The sequence below is a fragment of the Miscanthus floridulus genome, chromosome 2 (assembly GCF_019320115.1).
Source record: "Miscanthus floridulus cultivar M001 chromosome 2, ASM1932011v1, whole genome shotgun sequence".
In the NCBI taxonomy this organism is placed as follows: domain Eukaryota; kingdom Viridiplantae; phylum Streptophyta; class Magnoliopsida; order Poales; family Poaceae; genus Miscanthus; species Miscanthus floridulus.
The window spans coordinates 28,885,003-28,905,245 of NC_089581.1; positions in this window are offsets into that span (position 1 = coordinate 28,885,003).

Consider the following 20,243-nt stretch of genomic DNA (forward strand, 5'->3'; position numbering starts at 1 on the left):
CCTTCCTTCTACTCGGCCCATGCAGCCAGTAGCACACGCAGCTCGCTAGCATGTCGCGGCCCATGTAGGCCCATGCGTCGGCCCCCACTGGCCCATCCACCAGCCCCGGTGGGCCCATACATGCGCCCCCCTTGGATGAAACCCTAGGCGTGACCACTACCGATCGTGTGCTCCCGAGTGCTCCTAGAGCCGCCGCCGCTGTTTCCGTGCACTCGTGTTGCACCTCGGTGCCTTAGTGTCCGTACGCTTCACGGGATCTACCGCCATGTGTCCCATCATGGGGACAGACACCTAGGAGTAGTCGCGGCCACCTCAAAACCCTAGCGCGCCGCTATAAAAGCTATAGTTAGCCGCCTCCCTCGATCTCCCTCTAGGCCACCACTGCTCCACCTTGCGCCTCCCCTTCTTCCTCTAGCTGGCCATGGCCACTGCTCCACCTACTATCGTGGCCACAGCTAGCCACCATGCCACCCTCGCATCTATCCACCTCCACCACAACGCCACCTGGTGCCCATCATGCCATGCCACCGAGCCAACACCATGCATCGTTGGTCCCCTTCGCTGCGAGGATGCGCCCGAGCAGCCACACCCTTCCCCGGAGCATGACAACCTTGCCCCACCAGCCTCTACGTCCACCACCTCTTCCTCGCCTCCATCCATCTCAGCCTTCTCCTGAGCCCGCAACACCATGCACCTCTCCATCCACGCCGCCTTTGACCTCGTCTATGGCCGCACCTCCTCAACAATGCTGAGCTTGTTCCCCACCGTGACCGTGGTGTCGTCGTCTTCTTCCATGGACAGCAATGCCATCGGCACCTTTCCTAGCCATCGAGCTGCACCCCGACCTAGAGCAGCAAGCTTTGTCATGCTCCTCCTTGCCGACACCATGCCTTGCCACCGCGATGTCATCCTCTATGACCACACCGAGCACGAGCTCCACCACCGCGTCCACCTCTTCTTCCTCGCCGAGACCCGATGCCATCCATGTTGCGCCCCGCCTCTGCCTCGCTGGACCGGCTCCCCTACTCTGAGCCCAGCACGTCATGCCTCCTCCTCTATCCATGCCTTGATGGAGATCATGGACACCGCTACCTCACTGGAGCCCTCCCCTGACGTCAGGAAACTACCACCACCTTCACTGTACCTCGTTAGAGCTTCTCCCCTACCGCCGGTGAGCTCCCAAGGCCAAGCTCCTTCCTTTTTCCCTTCCTTGCCACTATTCTCGCCTTAGCCCATCCTCTGTGCTACCATTCCTCACTGCCATAGGAAAGGCACACCTCCACTCCTTGACCATGGTGTGCCTCTGCTCCACGCTACCATCCAGCAGCGCCTCTGTGACCTCCACCTTAGACGCCCACCAAGAGCAGCAGCTGATGGACATCAATGCCTACCTCGCTACTGGCGACCACCTCTCCTTCATCTCGAGTGAGCCACCAATAGCCCAAAGTCTCCTCCTTTTCCCCTTCCTACCTTTACCCTTGCTGAATCGACCTTCGTGTCGCAGTCCTACACCATCGTAGGGGAGCTGCAGCCCTATTGTGCCACCGCTCAGGAGCCAGACATCACTGCCGACCTTGTTAGACCCCTTCCTCGATGCTGGAGCCATGTCCAGCCACCTCCAGTAGGCCATAGAAAGCAGCAGCAAGCCTCTGGCCAGCCACAGTAAGCCATAGCTGGCCAGCAGCGAGCCATAGCCAGCCAAGGGTGGCCAGCAGCTAGTCGTAGCCTATCGAAGCATGCCATAGTAGACCTCCGCCTTCTTCACCACCAAGGTCGAGCCCTTGAACCTTGTTGATGTCATCCTCGATGTCGACAAAACTCTTGCTCTTCATTTCTTTTCACATACTCATTCATATACCTGTCATATACATGACCTATCTCTATATTTATGCCTGTGTCGTGCCTTCACACCAGTCTATTCTTGTGCTATGGATATGTGCTACTCTGTCTAGCCATCGTCATGTTGGTTTAATTCTTGTTCGTGTGTTGTTGTGTTGCCGGTTGTGTGTTGTTTGTCACCGTTTGGGGATCATGCCTTTGAGCCGGTCGAGGGATCATACTTTGTTCGATCATTTTGGTGGTGGGTTCATCTCGCTGTGCCCATAACATCAAGCGTAACTTGTTCCCTTGCTTCTTAGATGGCTTTGAAGTACTATGAATGCTAGCTCCTATCCATGTCCCTAGGACATGACCATTGTGGACTTGATGTCGATATCGATGTGGTTCTTACCCGCACATTTCGAGGCCCATGTGACCTAGTCTAGTGGGATACAAATTAGGGGACAACCTTCATGGAACCGATGGAAGCCAACTCATTTAGGTGAAACTCATGGCCATGAGATGACTTGTCATGACCATCGGGCTTTACCTCTTTTGCTCACTTGTTTATCCTAACCACTCGTATGCTTATACCACATTGACCATAGCGTTCCTTCGGATCTACCGATGACAACCGCATCACTATAGACCTTAGGGATAGCCTTGTGCTGATTTAGTTGCACGGTCATGGTGCCCAATGAGCGGGTTTGGATCATGGGATCATGTCCCCTTTCTTCCAACTTTCGTCTGTTCAATGACGAGTTGGTCAAAAGAGTGCGGATTCCATTCTTCTCTCCTCTCTTGTTCTCAATCCTCATCAATCTAGCAAGATGTGGATTGAGCCCTTCATTGTTTGGTGTTTATTGCTCTCTTGATTCCATTCCTTTGATTCCTGTTGTTTGCTATGGCAAGTGGATCAAAGGAAGCTGAATCCCATGTCTCCCAATTTTGGTTCTATCGTGCTTAAGCCCTTGTATGCTTGTACCTATTTAGACCATAGCATTTCTTTGGTTCTTGCAGTGACAACCACACCGCTAAGAACCCTAGGGATGTCTTAGTACATTTAGTGCACCTAGGTCATAGTACCCTACAAGTAGTTTGGGCACTCGTGTTCTCTTCTATGTCGCTCCTTTTCAATTCCCTGTCCCTCTCCATGGCATGTGGATTAGGAGGAGTAGACCACCTCCCTTCTCTTCTCTCCCCCATTCCACCCTCTCTTGGTTCTCGTCAATTATAATAGCGGATGGATTGAGAGACTGAAACTGCTTCTTTTCCTCCTTAGCCGCTCTTTTTGATTCTTGTCAATCTCCATGACACCTGGATCAAAAGACCACAAGCCATGGTGTTCACCTAAGATGAGCTAGGGTCTATGCCATTTTTATTGAAGTCATATAGGTCGACATGATCGACTCAGGAAGTACTGGCTAGGCTAAGACTTAAGCTTGTGCTTAGCAAACAACCACTTCTATTTCTTTTGGCCCAGGGAGCGGACTGTAACACCCTTGATGTTACACTATACAACCTTTTGCTAAAACACTGCATGAGCATCAGATTTGTGTGTAAATGTGTGTAATATAGGTTGTAAAGCAATGTACGTAACTTGAAACGTTCATCGGAAACGCGAAACGAATGTTATATTTCATGTCACGTTATATCACTTAGGGTTCTAGATGAATTTTTATTGAACAAAAATGCTATAGAACACATATACAAAACTTTAATAAAATTTGTAGTACAAACTTCATAGGTGGTGGTGAAATACTTGAGGTCAAGAACGAAATTCCCTAGCTAGCATGGTTGGTAGCTTGGAAATCAAATTTGACGTGAATCCAATCGAGACTTGGTCGAATTTCCTAAGTCAGAAAATGCTTTGACGAAGCTACGTTCGACAATTTTTGTAGGAGATTTGGGTTAAGTAATGGTGTAGTATTAGGGCTTGTTTCAATAGTTTAACATACCCTCTTGAGTATAGAAAAACTAGTTTGGCATTTGAATCATCGAGTTTGATTTTTGGAACGCTTTAAAAGTTGTGTGCATGACGTTTCCAACCAGTTTTATCATGTGGACGCGGTCACCACTGCCCTGTGCCATTGTCGGTGCGCTAGCCATGCACGTGTGTGCCTGGCGATGCCCGGCTAGCCACGGTGGTCGGCTGCCCAGGGCGTGCGGCTGCTCCTTCCCACTGCCACGGCATGCGCTCCTATCAATGTCGCTACTGGTGCCCTTGGGCCACCCACGTTGCATCATTGCTAGCCTTGCTCCACTAGCCACCATCATGTCTGCCTGGCTGCTCTACCACCGCCACTATCACCGTAGGCCCGGTGCCTGGTTGGTCCACTGTCATCATCGCTGGCACTGGCGCGTGCCTCTGCATCGCGTTGTCACCTTGCTTGCGCTCACGTCACTTGCGTCGTGACATCGCTGCCACTGCTACGCGCGCCTGCTATGCCATCACCTGGCATGGCCGCCATTGTCTTGTGAGTCAAGGTGCTACAATCGCACATTGTAGTGCCGGTCTCATACACACATGTGGAGCCATCACCCGTCGCGCTGCCGTCCTCTCCCAATTAGTGATTGCACCACGCCATGCTCCAATCACGTCGCCTTGAATGGCATCATGCCGGCCGACCAAGCTGTGCCAAGGCCAAATAGTAGAGCTAGCCCCATCCTTGTAATTGTGCATGTCTAGAGGTTGATTTGGAGTCTAGCTTCACGCCAAGCTTGCCACTGTTATAGCCGTACAAGATCGGGGCGTCAATTTGAGTTTTCCCCCACCATCGACCCCCTTAAGTCTGAATGGTGTCATCCACCCAATTGGCCTCGCTCCGTCCACCTCCATCCAATTAACCATGCACCCAACTAGCTCTAGTAGTTAGCTCATGATTGGAGTCAACCCGACGAGCTTTCATCCTCCAGTGAGGTAATGCAGGGCATTTTCCTCATGGCGGTCCGCCATGGCCATCGAGGTAGGTGCTTAGCTAGGGCATCGCTCCATGCTTCATTGTCTCAATTGAGCAGTGCTTTTGCATCTCCTTGACTTGGTTGCTTCGCCCATGTAGCAGTTTCACCGATGGAGCAGCAGGTCGCTGGGGACGACGTCCATGTTGTCATGAACCGAAGTACTCCCGCGCACGTGGTCAACTACCTTGTCGAGCCTCACGACCATGCCAAGTCTGTCCTACATGTCTCTGGTGAGGCCCTCTTTCTCCTAGGGTAGGTGATTGAACCGGTTGAGGTCTAGGTCGCTCGGGATGCGTTCGCTGCCACCGGCGAACTGGGTTGGACGTCGTTCCCATGGCCAACGCATTTGGGTGTAGTAGCGGTTCAAGTAGGGCTTCTATCTTGTTGCTCATAGTCTATAGATGGATAAAAGGGTAGTGGTAGAGGTGTTGGGCTAGGTGGTTTCACCGATGCTGGTGTTGCCATGGTGAGACCCTGCCATGGCGCATGGCCATGCCTTCGAGCTGCACCATTTGTGGCGTTTGATACCTCGATCGGTTGCGCTTTGCACGTAGAGTGTCATGGTGGTGCTGGTTGATGCCGAGGAGGTCCCTGCTCATCAGCGTTTGGCTGGAGATGCTGTGGCCTTTAGTAGTTCTTGCCAGGGACCTTGGAAAATAGGAATTAGATTAAGGGCAGGGTGCTAGATGCAAGTTCAAGACTCGGTTGAATAGTGTTCGAATTAGCTTCGCGAATAGGAAAGAGAACAGGGGCTATTTAGCAAAAGAGCCAGCTCACGCGTGGGCTCTATCATGGGCCACGTAGCGTGGGCCATGCCTGTGCCGTGCGCGTGGGCCGCGCCGGTGGCTCGCTTTTGTGCGCGCTACGTGAGCATGGGCCGAGCCACGGGTAGTGGGTCGCGTGGTGAATTTTAGTTTCCTTTTTCTAGTGAATTAACAAATGTTTATTCAATTTAGTTTTGAGCTGATCTTGGTAAAATTATAGTAAATTATGTAGGTGTCCAAAAATAGTGAAATAAAATTTGTTAGGTTCACAAAAATGCTATCTATTTGTTGGTGTAGTTAGTTTACAGTTAGCTATGATAATGATAGATTCATAAATTCAATTTAGAAAGCTTGGTATTAGTTAGCTTAATATTTGTAGGAATTTTTGTGGCCAATCAATGATATCTTTAGCCATTGAATTTTTATAGTAGGCTCATTAGATTATTATGTGCTCACTGTAATTTTTATAGCCCTAGAGTAGGTTGATAAATATAATAGCTAGTACACCCGATTTTATCATATATAGAGTCAATCGATATTAAGAATAGGGATTCCTATAGTTGCTAAGTTAATACATGAAATGTTGCATAACTGGTTAGTGGGAATGATAGGTAACATAGCGTCTTAATCGGTAGAGTTAGTTCAGTAGCTTGACAGATGTATTTTGTTTTAAGAGTTGTTGTTGCCGTATTACTAAGTATTGCATCATCATTTCATGCATGTAGATCATGAGTTGGTAGAGTTCATGCCTATGGACGAACAGAACTATGAGGAGATTATTGAGGAGTACGAGGAGGAGGTTCTCGTATAGGAGGGAGCCCTAGAGCCATTCGTTGCTGACTTTGTTGACACACCGCCTGCCCAAGGCAAGCCTCGGTGCATAACCCTTATTTTGAATGATCACTGAATATATATGATGTGCATTTACGTATAGGCATTTTATGGAAACTACATGCATAAATATATCTACCTATGAGTCCTACTAGTATAGGTAGAGTAGCTGCTATGCTTAGGATTTTGGTAGCATGAGTAACCTATCGTTACTCACAATAGGTGATAATTATAATCACTCATGATAAAATGGTGAAAGGAAAATTGGTGACCGGGCAGGGATATGGTTTGGGTATTGGTGGGTGTAAGAGGTTATGTCCTGTGGCCAACAGGGCATATCTTGGTTACACTTTTTCCCTGTCTGTGTCGGTTAAGGACCGACCATTGCATTGGACGCTAGACAAGTCATAGACTTATTATCCTGAGCACATACTTGGGTATGGGCGTAGGGAAGACTTGTTGCTCTCTTATCATGGATTTTGGCTCTTTCCGGAACGACTAATTGGAGGCGGGGATGGTGGAGGTCCTTGCACCGTACTAAGTCCGGGACTTAGGAGAGGGGGCTTGGAGTCCAAGTTTGGATGGGGACCTAGACCCCGTGATAGGAGGGTGATGGGTTGGTCCTGCCTGTGCCTGGGGTACAAGCAGGGCGTGTGTTTTTGGGGTACCTAGCTAGGGGCATTGATTCATGAATTGCCAGGCAATCTGGTACGGCTTGTCTAAACTCTAGCACCGTAGTAAGAACTGAAAGATGAAAGGTGATGAAATAGATTGATTGCTCAACCCTTGCTTGAAAGTAGAACATGTGCTTACATAGAATGGCTAGATAATAAATTAATCATGACTGCTAATAATAACATATATAAGGATTCAATACTAGAATTGCTTTCTGCAAAAAGAAACCCAGCAAACCATAAAGATTTGCATATCCCTTGGAGTCGGGAAATTATTCCCACTAGTCGGATAAGTCTTGCGAGTATATTGTGTACGTAGGGTTTATTTACCCCTGTTGCAGGTTCAACTTGAGGAGTACCCATTGGGTGAAGGATTCTTCTGGTGGGCACAGATGGATCCTTGTTCATTATCGATAGATGTTTATTATCATTCCCCTGTTTAATATTTCGCACTCTGAATTTGGCAATGTAATAATGAATTTCTAAGAACTCTGGATGTATGAAATGGACTAAGTATTGTAACTTGTTCTCATTATTGGATCCTTGGGGGAAAATGTGGACTATTCAGGCTCTCCCTTGGGGTGTGCCCGACGGAACCCACCTGTTGTGGCGTGCTTTCGGGGTGCTTAGTGTCTGGTGGAAGACGAGCACCTCTGTAAGTGTGTTATTTCAGGCGGTTCTACCACACGAACTTCTGTCAAGAGGGCTAAGTCTTCTTCCCTTGGTGTTGTTCGATCTTCTGTGTCTTGTTGCCTCTTTTGTTTGTAGTCTTTATAGGTTTAGTGGATTGATTGTTCTTTTACCTTGTTCCTACTCTATCGAGGTAGTTACATCAAGGATAGCGTTGATCGGACCAGAACCCATTGGAGGAAGGAAACACGGATGACACTAAGACCTTAAGGTGAATGGCTATGAGTGCACTGAGGATCTCAAAGATGACCAATCAACAGGTGCCACATCCCACCCAACCTCATAGAATCCTATTAGACATGCAACAATGTAGCTACTAGTGCTTTACTTTTATGCAAATGATCTATGATAGGATGCATGGTAGAATTGCTTGAAAGCCATTACCCTGATGCAACCTTTACCCCTGCACACCCACTGTTAGGATAGACGCACGCATACTACTTACTACTTACTTCTACTATGCATTATATCTGTGATGTGATGCTTGGTGGAGGATTGCTTGTTAGTCGCTAAGGCACGTGGTGCCGCTAAAACTAGTAACAACTTGGAGAGATCTTGGCGTGCATCTTGGGTGTGTGGTGAGGGTTGAGTCGACCAAGCAGGATTCTACGATGAGTCTTTGGATGAGTTTGGGGGGTATGACCCCGGATACCCATGGCAGACCACATGGGCTATGCCCCTAGGGGCAGCCCAGCCCACCAGATGAAGCCTTGTGGGTCACAACACTGCTCGGTGCCTCCCACAAGACACTAGGAAGATATCCTAAAGATACTAAGAGATCTGTTAGGATACGTATGATTCCATGATTCTTATAATCTGTTATTACTTTCCGGTTATCTTCTAGATCTAACCGACTTGTAACCCTGCCCTTGGACTATATAAGGCGGGCAGGGACCCCCTCCAAACTCATGCAATATCATACGATAGCCAATATAATCCAACAGACCATAGGAGTAGGGTATTACATCATAATGATGGCCTGAACCTGTCTAACTCGTGTGTCTCTGTTGCCTTCTTGTTCTCGATTACACACATCTCTACCGATCAATCTACCTTTGTGGGATACCCCTCGGAGGACTGCCGATGATATTATGTCGACAGTTGGCATGCTAGGTATAGGTGTGCAAGTTGTTTCTATATCGAATAAGATGGTATGTTTCATAGGCTCTTCATCCCTCCCATAGCCTGGCCAGATCTTCATGGTTGGATTGATCTCATAGATCATCAACGCTGATGGAGTCGGAGAGCTCATCGAGCCAATGTAGATCGATTCTGCACCGATCACCCCAACACCTATGACTACAGATCTGATCTCAGAACCGCCTCCGAGGTTGCCTTCATCGACAACTCACCGCCTGCATCCTCGCTACCAGAGGAGGCAAATCAACAATGACGATTTGATCGCATCCATCAATCAGGTTGGTTAGAAGCTCGCTGATTGCCTCTCCATCACCGAATCAGCTCTGGACACTCTCATTCAGCGCCGACCACCCTCCAATCTAGATCTATCGGAGGCTGCTTGAGAAACTCTAGGGGTTATGGCCCTACCCTTTAGGCTCACCAATGTCGCCGCCACCTACCAAGATGCCCTAAGGGGTAAATTCGCTGACCAGGTTGGAGATGTCCATCCTCTCGCCGACCAGATCATCGACCAGCTCTCGCCGGCTGTCAGCATGCTACACATCAGCCGATGCCCTAGAGCATCCCTCCAGACCATCCTGGAGGAGAATCCGGACTCCAAGTCCTAGGGCTCTATGGAGACTCTCGCCAAAACCACCACTGAGCAACTTCCTCTCCCTCCTTTCCAAGGGGGCACAATCTTCAACGTTAGCATCGATAGCCCCCCACAGGAAGGGGAAACTGAGGAGGACCATGCCACCCACATCAATAGGAACATCAACCATGCATAACACCAAGAAAATAAGGCTGCCCTTGCGATGGCCGAGGCTCATCTTGACTCGCAAGGAAAGCCAGTCCAATGCAACCTCAATGATGAGTTTGTCTGTGTTGACGGCCACGACGTCTACAAGATTCCAAGCCCCAACCTGGCAGTGGCCGCCAATGAGCTCGCTTGGCTCCCACAGACACCAGAGGTCACCAAGGAAGTCACCATGCTTAAAGTGGTGCACTATCAAGTCAACGAGATCCACCAGGATCAGAGACCTTCATACTCCACAATCTCGATTCGCTGATCAGCCACACCAAGATCAGATCACCGCCCAAGTCGCTTCACCGACCAGCACTGCGATGACAGGCAACCCCACTAGGGGGGAGCTAGGGGCAACCACATCAAACATCATTGCTAATAGGACTAGGAGGTCGACCAGGACGTCTGAGTGCACCTTAATAATCTTCAAGACACACGACGATGTATTGACGAGCACCGCTTCGGTCGCCATGAAGAAGTACGCTGCGGCCAATAGTACGAGCAAGAGTACGGTAACCCAGACTTAGCTCTCAAGCTGCTCAATGCTAGGAACACTACAGATCATGGCGCCAACAACCCCAAAGGGCTCCAGCATTCATGAGGGCACTCCGAACACTCCAGTGGCCCCGTGGTTTCAAAATCACTGGGGTTGAGCCCTACAAGAGAAGGATGAACCCCACATAGTGGCTATAGGCTTACGCCACTACTGTGTGCGCCACTAGAGGAGATACTAGTGTCATGGTGAATTATCTTCCCATCTTGCTAATGCCAACCTCCATGAACTGGTTCACAAGCCTCGCCCTAGATTTCATCGGATCCTGGGAAGAGCTGAAGAAGGTCTTCACTGACAACTACATGGCTACGTGTACTTGGCCGGGCACCAAGCATGATCTGAACTACATCTACCAGAAGCCATCCAAGCTCCTCCATAGCTACATCAGACACTTTTCCGAGATGAGGAAGTCTATTCCTAACATCACGGAAGTTGAGGTGATCACCACCTTTGTCCGAGGACTCCATCACCACGATCTCTGCTCCAAGTTCAACCGTAAGCCACCCATAGGGATTGGTGAGATGATTACAACCACCAACCAATATGCTGACACCGAAGAAGCCAAAGTGCACTTCAATGAGGATGTGGGCATTCATCGCCCAACTCGCTGCAGCGACGATCGCCCCGACGACAGACGCAACAATGACCACCGCTACGATGACTACAGTCACCATCAGGACAGTGGCCATGATCGGCCAGAAGGCTCCAAGTCTAGTCAATATCGCCGCCACTGACTAGACCATATCATCGCCGCTGTTGATGAGCCTCGAGCCAAGCGCAACTACGATGAGCAATACAAGAAGATCCTCGACGGCTCGTGCCCTCTCCATAAGAATGCTAAGCATAAGATGAAGGACTGCCTTGGCTAGGCTAAGGAATTACAGGCCAAAAAGCTGGACGACGACAACAACGACGGCACTAGAGGCAGCCGACCATCTTTGGGGGCCTCGCCCCCACCAAGAGCAGAAGAGAACGAAAGCTCGCCGTCCATCAGGTGCTCGCCATTAATGCAGAAGATGTTGCCGCCAACCCTAGCTATCGCCCCTGGTCTAAGGTCCCCATCACCTTCAGTAGGGCTAACCAGTGGGCGGACATCCCCTATATAGGGAGTTTCCCCCTCCTCATCGATGCAACCATCCAGAAAGTGCTTTTTAGAAAAGTGCTCGTCGACGCTGAGAGTGTTCTAAACCTCCTCTTTGCCGAAGCCCTAAAGGAGCTAGGCCTTGGGATAACAGATCACACACCCTCCGACTCCTCCTTATAGGATGTGGTACCTGGCAGGGCATCTAAACTACTTGGAGAGATCACCCTACTAGTACAGTTCAACACGACAAGCAACTACCGCATCGAGCACATCAACCTTTACGTCGCCGACTTCAACACCGCCTACCACGCCATACTTGGTCGGCCAGCTCTAGCCAAGTTCATGGTTGTACCGCACTATGCTTATCTAGTGCTAAAGATGCCTTCGCCTATAGGATTCCTAGCCCTACGAGCCAACCTCTCTATCGCCTATGCCTACGAGACAAAGAGTCTCGCCCTCACTGAAGCCACCGACCTCTCCATCTAGATGGCCAGTGTGGTCACCGACGCCAAGCCGGTGTCCACCAATGACCTAGAGATCTCGTCACTAGAGCCTCCTCGTGCCTTCACCAAGTCCAAGGAAACTAAGAGGTTGGCCTTGGCCCCGATGACCCCTCCAAGACCATGAAGATTGGGGCTCATCTCGACCCCAAATAGGAAAGCATGCTCGTCTCCTTCCGACATGCCAATGTCGACATGTTTGCTTGGAAACCTATAGACATGCCGGGGGTACCATGGGAGAAGATCAAGCACTCCTTGAATGTCTTGCCGATCGCCAAACCGATCAAGTAGAAACTCTGACAATTCACGCTAGACAAGGAGGCTATTAGGGTAGAAATAAAATGGCTCCTAGCTACCGGATTCATAAAAGAAGTGTATCATCATGAGTGGTTAGCAAACCCTGTTCTCATTCAAAAAAGAATAAAGAATAGAGAATGTGCATTGATTATACTGATCTTAACAAACACTGCCCTAAAGACCCCTTCGGTCTGCCTTGGGTAGACGAGGTTGTAAACTCCACCATCGGCTGCGAACTTCTCTCCTTCCTTGACTGTTACTTCGGCTATCACCAGATCTCCCTCAAGGAAGAAGACCAGATCAAGACGTCGTTCATCATGCCTTTTGGTGCGTACTGCTACACCACCATGTCCTTCAAACTCAAGAACATCGGGGCGACCTACCAAAGGGCCATCTAGATGTGTCTCGATCATCAGATCAGCCGCAACGTCGAAGCTTACATCGATGATGTGGTCGTCAAGTCCAAGACCACTAATAATCTCGTCGCCGACCTTGAAGAAATGTTCGCCAACCTAAAAAGGTACCGATGGAAGCTAAACCCTTCAAAGTGCACCTTTGGAGTTCCGTCCAGTATACTCCTGGGTTACATCATCAGTGCATGTGGCATCGAACCCAACCCCGACAAGGTCTCCACCATCACCAACATGAAATGGCCAATATGCATCAAGGATATACAGAAGCTTACAGGTTGCATGGCTGCTCTCAGCCGCTTTATATCATGCCTCGGTGAAAAGGGACTACCTTTCTTCAAACTCCTCAAAGCCTCCAAGCGCTTTTCCTGGTCAGAGGAGGCAGATATAGCTTTCAAGCAACTCAAGTTGTTTTTAACAAAGCCTCCGATCATGACGGTGCCTCGACCAGATGAAACTCTACTGATCTACATCGCCGCCATTTCTCGCGTCGTTAGCACAGCTATCGTCATCGAACGCGAGGAGGCTAGGCACACCTATAAGGTGCAATGTCTGGTCTACTTCATCAGCGAGGTCCTTAACGAGCCCAAAACTCATTATCCTCAAGTTTAGAAATTGCTATATGCTATTATGATCATGTCACGCAAGCTCTGCCATTACTTCAAGTATCACAAGATCGCCGTGATCACTGAGTTCCCTCTAGGGGACATTCTCTACAACAAAGAGGCCAATGGCCGCATCACCAAGTGGGCTGTCAAGCTCGACACTTACTCCATCGAATTTAGAAGCAGGCCTACCATCAAGTCTCAGGCGCTCACTGATTTTATTGTTGAGTGTATCGAGATCCAAGAGCCCATCGCCACTACTTGCCCCGAGCACTAGGTGATGTAATTCGATGGTGCCCTCAACATCAACGGTGCTGGTGCAGGCATTCTGTTTATCACATCAACCAAGGATAAGCTTCAATACGTTCTCTAAATACATTTTCTGGCCTCCAACAACACCGCCAAATACGAAGCGTGTCTCCATGGACTCCGTATAGCTATTGAGCTTGGTGTCAAAAGCCTCATGGTATATGGGGACTCTGCATTGGTCATCAACTAGCTCAACAAAGACTAGTCCTGCTCTAGTGAAAACATGGATGCATATTGCGCCAAAATCAGGAAGCTTGAACGAAACTTCTATGGTATTGAGTACCACCATGTGGTACGAGATCAAAATCAGCTCGCCGACCACCTATCCAAGATAGGCTCCTCTCATGCTATGATTCTGCCTAGGGTCTTCATTCAAGATGTTTTGGCGCCATCCATTAAGGAAGAGAAAGAAGTTTAGGAAATTCCCACCACCGAGCAGCTAGTACTTACGGTACCTTCGCCGGCCACCAATTGGAGGGAACAGTTCATCAAGTACCTCACCAGTGCTGAAGTACCTGCCGACAAGACTAAAACCGAATGCCTAATCTGTCAAAGCAAGCATTACGTGCTAGTGGACAACAACTTGATGAGGAAAAGTGCCAAGGAAGGGATACTACAAAAATGCATCACCCAAGAAGAGGGAGTGAAACTACTTCTCGAAATTCACTCTAGTTCCTGCGGCAACCACGTGGCCTCGAGAAACCTGGTTGGCAAAGCTTTCTGAGCTGGTTTTTACTAGCCCACGGCCATCTCTGATGCAGAAGACCTTGTCCGATGTTGTGAAGGATGCCAATTTTTCACCAAGCAAATACACGTGCTAGCACAAGAACTGCAGACCATCCCAGCTTCCTGGCCCTTCGCATGCTAGGGACTAGACATGATCAGGCCTTTCAAGCCAGCACCAGGTGGTTTCTGGTATGTGTATGTCGCCATCGACAAGTTCTCTAAGTGGATCGAGTACAAACTGCTTGTCTCGGCTACTGCAAAGAAAACAGTCGAGCTCTTCAAAGATGTCATCCACAGATTCAGTCTCCCGAATAGCATTATCATCGACCTCAAAACCATATTCACTGATCATCATTTTTGGGACTTCTATGAGGACCGATGCATCTCTGTTAAATATGTCTCTATTGCCCACCCCAGAGCCAATGGCCAGGTCGAAAGGACAAATGACATGATCCTTGATGCCCTCAAAAAGAGGCTATATCAGAAAGAAGAAAAGCATCCAGGCAGATGGCTCAAAGAGCTACCAGCTGTGGTCTGGGGACTGCACACTCAAGCTAGTCGCAGCATCGGGTGTCTTCATATTTCTTGGCCTATGGCTCAAAAGCCATACTACCAGCTGACGTTGTCTTCCGAGCACCAAGGGTGGAAAATTATGATGAAGAGCAAGCCGCAGCTGTGCGGATAGAGGACATTAACAGGGCCTAGGAGGAACACCTAATCACCTGCGTCCACATAGCCAAATATCTAGAAGGCTTGCAGAGATACTATAACCGCAATATCAAAGGTCGTTCATTTGCTGTCGGCAACCTTGTTCTTCGTAGAAAACAAAAAACAAAGGGATGCACAAGCTCTCCTCCCCCTAGGAAGGGCCTTACATCATCAAAGAGGTTACCCGACCAGGGTCTTATCACCTATGTGACTAGGACAGAATCGATATCCCCAATTCGTGGCACATCGAGCACCTTATATGTTTCTATCCTTAAAACGCTCTAGATATGTATTCTCCACTCCATGATGAATAAAGTTTTGGTCGTCATAATTTGTCTCCATTATTTCTCCATTAGATTTAATCTCCACTTATGGTCGCCGAGCTCTAAGCTACTCCTTAATGATCTCCAACATGTGATCGCCATAACTGCTCCGCCACATTTCTCCATATCTCCAACATGTGATTGCCATAACTGCTCCGCCATGTTTCTCCATATCTCCAACATGTGATCACCATAACTGCTCTGCCACGTTTCTCCATATCTCCAACATGTGATCACCATAAACACTCAACCGTGTTTCTCCATATCTCCAAAATATTTTGTCGACCATCAAGCAGCACACATTCTGTTCTGTGCTCTATGGAGAAGACCTAGTCTCTGATCTCTCCCTACACGTGCTATGGGCTCCGCGCTCTATGTTATGGGTGGTTGGCTGTGGTTCCTTGGTCACGCATGTTCCTCCTACACGTGCATGGTCTCCGCGCTCGACGTTATGGACTATGGGCTAGCCAAGGCCGAGAGCTCAGTGAAAGAACTAACTGCTCGGATGCCACTTATACTACGTATATCTCCAAGTTAATTCATCAACCGCCGAGCAGCATACATTCCGCTCTATTCTCTATGGAGAAGACCCAGTCTCTGATCTCTCCCTACACATGCTATGAGCTCCACGCTCTGCGTTATGGGTGGTCGGCTATAGTTCCTTGGTCATGTCTGTTCCTCCTACACGTGCATGGGCTCCATGCTCGATGATATGGACTATGGGCTAGCTAGGGCCAAAGAGTTCAGTAAAGAACTAACTGCTCGGATGCTACTTATATTACGTATAATTGCGTTAGGGTTAACACTACAACGATTTTTTCACCGTGCTACTAGCAAATTGCATAAACATGCACTTGTCACTTTACAACATTTATACATATACATAAATGTCTATTTGTGCCCTTGCGCATTCTAACTACTCTCTCCAGTTAATATAGCATAACTCTCTGAGCAGATCACCGAGCTTCGCCATCGTTGTCCATCTCGCTGAATAGGTCCATGTCGCTAGCCAGCTTCTTCGCCGCATCTTCAACCTCATCTTCCAGCTACTGATGCTCCATCTCGCCCGTCCCTCCAGCGAATCCAGCCCCTATCGCCTGAAGGTTAATGGCTAGGTAGTGGGACTAAACCACCGTAAGGGCATGAGTAATGGCAGTAACAATGGCATCACAGTTGAAGCTCTTGAAGTTCTCCCATGCTGCCTTGCACCTCTCGATGATGGTGTTCGGATGCGGTGGCTTGCTGTCAGGTTGAGGAGCCACCTCTAGGTTGATGTAGTCGAGCATCAGCTTGATTCCAACAACAATGGCGTCAAGCTTGTTCCACTGGGTTCCAGCCTCTTGATCTAGCACATCAAACTATGCCTTGACCCTTTGATGGTAGTCTGCGGGCATTACAAGGTTCCATCAAGCAAGGAAATTACTCCAACAGTAACTCTGACCATGGAGTACTCACCTTTCAGCTCCTCAGACAGCTTCTCCGCTCGCCCTGATTCCTTCGCCTTCTCCTCTTGGAGTTGCTCGATGGTTTGGCGTAGCTAGTCGAGCTTGGCATCTTGCTCTACAAGCACAACGGTTGTTAGAAACAATATAATTGTTCAACCATGTAAAGGAACATCGCCGATATGCCATACCTTTTCTCTGCTCAAAGATGTTTTAGAGCTACTCGGACTTCCGCTCTAGCTGCTTAGACACACTTGTCAGCCACTCAGAGACGGTGGCTAGCTGCTCGGACTTGCCCTGCAGCTACTTAGATGTCGTCGCCAGCTGCTCAGATAGGATGCCCTTCTAGTATTCTAGGTCCCGTGCGTTGGACTCAGCAAGGTCTCACTCGCGCTGGGCCCTCTAGATGTTCTTCTCCATAAGTTTCATCGCCTCTTTGAGTTTTTCATTCTCCTCGGTGAGGGGTTCCATCCTCTTCATCAGCTAGCATCGCTGCTTGGTAGTCCAAGTTATCCCCTGCAAAGACACCAAGATTATGAAGAAGAACAATCTCCAACGTCAAAGATGAACATTACAGATGCAGTACTGACCTTGATCTGCTTCATCACTGCGAATAGGGTAGACTTCAGCCTCCTGAGCTCCCGAGTGGTGTCCTCCTCCTCAATAACAACCACTTCGTTGACCTGCTAGCGGAGGATTCGGATGGCTTGAGGTCGTGATTCCTCATGCTCAATTTCTTCTACCTCGTCCTCTTCCTCCGCAGCTAGAGGCACCACTAGGGGGCTCTATGGCCGGACAGCATGTCTAACCACACCATTGGATGCTTCGGGGAGTGTCGTCTGCCCCTCCAGCACCACAGGTTTCTCCACTCTAGACTCCAGCGCAACGTTGGCAACTCTAGCCTCTGCTCCTGAGGACTAGGTCATTCCCGTCGTTGCCTCGGGCACTGCCACTGACCTGTCCACTGCCGACGCCAATCGTTCATCACTACCAAGTCCACCAGAAGGGGTGGTTGACTCCTCCACCGATTGCCAAGCACCTGAGGACTCTGGGATGGGAGCCACTGGCATTGCCTCTGCCCTGGGGCTAGGCCTCGACTACTCATCGGTTTGGATGGGTGGGGTCAGATCCTCCGCACACCTTGTGCTATGTCAGATCAGCTTGTTAGTCGCTAAAAGAGATAAGGATACGACAACAAAATAACTCCAAGGCAAGGATACTTATGTGTCGGCCTACCGGTACACTTTTCTAAACCGACGCTGCCTACTCGAGTCCCCAGTCATGTCCTTGGGGTCGATTCCTGCACCTTAGGGTGGAGGTCTCACGGTCTCTGTCGTCGGCCTCTCCTCCGCCCACCGCTCCAAGACTCCCATTGCCTGCTGTTCGAGGACTCCCTCCCCTCCCTTTGATTGCCCCTCCATGCGCGTGTTGCGCGGAGGTGCCTTAGTGCTCGGTGGAGGAGCCACTAGTACTTCATCGTCATCCGACCACTGGGACATTGCGGTGCTCCATGTCTGAGTGGTCCAGTCATCGCCAAGCAAGATGTTGCTCGACTTGAGGGGAGCAGCACCTATCGTCTTTCTCTTCTATTGGGCTGGCTCATCTGCCACTGCCCTCTTCCCCCAGACTTTCTCCAACACCAGGGATGGACTCTCCGTTCGACCAGCGTCCGCGCCTCTAGACTCCGATAAGATGCTGATGGCTCCCTCCTCAAGCTGCGTTGGTGGCCGAGCATCTACTGCCTATGGCCAATCGCCCCTCAGCATGCCCAAGAAGTACACCGCTCTTTCCTATGAATGGATCTTTGCATAAGTGAATCAGTCCACTGCACGACAACGACAAAGGATAAAAAGCATCAGGAACACACAATTGAGATATTTACCTAAGGAGGTAGATTCTTGCAGTGAAAGGGTCTCGTTTGCCCTGGCAAGTTGAACGAGGCAAGTGGAGCGAATAGCTCTATGGCCCACTCTTGCATAACGTCCCTCAATAGCATCTTCGTCCTCTCCCAGGTGCCGTCGGTCTCCCCCTTAAACTCAAAGGTTGTGTGGGCCCTCTCCTTGTAGGGCTGGATGCGGCACACTATGAAGCTCACCGCCACCAGTCCACCGTTGGTCTTCATGCCCTTTATTAAGCCAAGGAGCTCCCTTACCTACTCCATATTAACACTGCTTGGCTTCTCCGACCAGCTCTTTTGGCTCTCTAGGATTTGGTCGACATCGTAGCGGATTGCAGGGCGGCTTTGCTTCATGTAGAACCACCTGGTGTTCCACCCCTTTAGTGACGTATTCAGTGGTATAGTGATGTACTCGCTCGCCATCCCATCCCAAAGTTGTAGATATACACCGCCGACCACCTTGGAACCGTCGCCACCCTTCTTCTTCAACCAGAACAGGTGTCTGAAGAGGTTGAAGTGTGAAAGAATCCCTAGATATGCTTTGTAGAAGTGGATAAAAGATCAAGATGTGCAAGATGGTGTTTGGGTAGAGATTGCACAAACTAAGTGCCCAAAACTCCAATAGATCCGTCAAAAAAGGATGAATAGGAAATCCCAACCCACGCCAGAAATAATCCTCAAACACCACTACTTCATCAGTATGAGGCATTAGGAAGGCTTCACCGCTGGCTGGCCGCCATCCGGTGGTGACGCGGTCTGAAAGAACGCCTGCCTCCACCAATCTGTTGAGCTCTGCCTCCACTACACCACAGCCCCAGACTAGGGACATACCGTCGGTCGGTATAGGTCGATATAGCGACGCTCCGTCAGTCGGTATAGATCTATGCTGACACTTACTTGCAGCTGCTGAAAGTGGCATCGGTATAGCCTACGCCGACCGACAAGTTTTTAGCGACCGACAGTATGACGCCTTAGGGGCTACATATACCGACACATAGTTTGAAGCTATAAATACTTTTAGCAACTAACAATCCAACGCGAATCATTCACATAGAGACAATATATATGTTGCTAATCAGCAGTACATAATAACCCAAAAATAATATATTATCAATGCACACGCATTCATTACAAGATATATTAACCATAACTGATTCATTCATATATGAGTAGCCCAATGTAAGGTCGGTCAGATTCAAGTTCATAAGTACAAAATAGATTAGAAGCTCGCAAACATGAAGTTTGTGCATGAGCAAGCCATCAACATCCCTACATCTACCTCATGTGACCAAAAGGCATACATCCACCAGTTGTAACCAAAAGCTTAGCTCACTAACACCTAAAGCTCACTGCTCAAATTTCACTAACAGTGAGCTCAGAGTCTTGTCTCTAATAGGTTCAAAACAAAACACAACTTCGATGAGCCCTTTTAACTTGTCGACACCATCAGGTATGCTGCCTAGGCCTTGCAGGATGGCTGAAATGCAATATGAATATCCAATTAGCGACAATTTTTACCAAAGTTGGAGAAAGACAGCCAATAAGATCAACTCCAAGAGGTTCTCTAAAATTAATAGCCAAATTTCATAAAAAGGAAAGTTCAATGTCGCAAACCATTGTAAATGAAATAAATAAGTAAACTGATAGTACATAACTCAAAGCAATATACAGATTTAGTATATGGGCTGGCACTGGAGGTTAACATATAAGATGATGAATTAAAC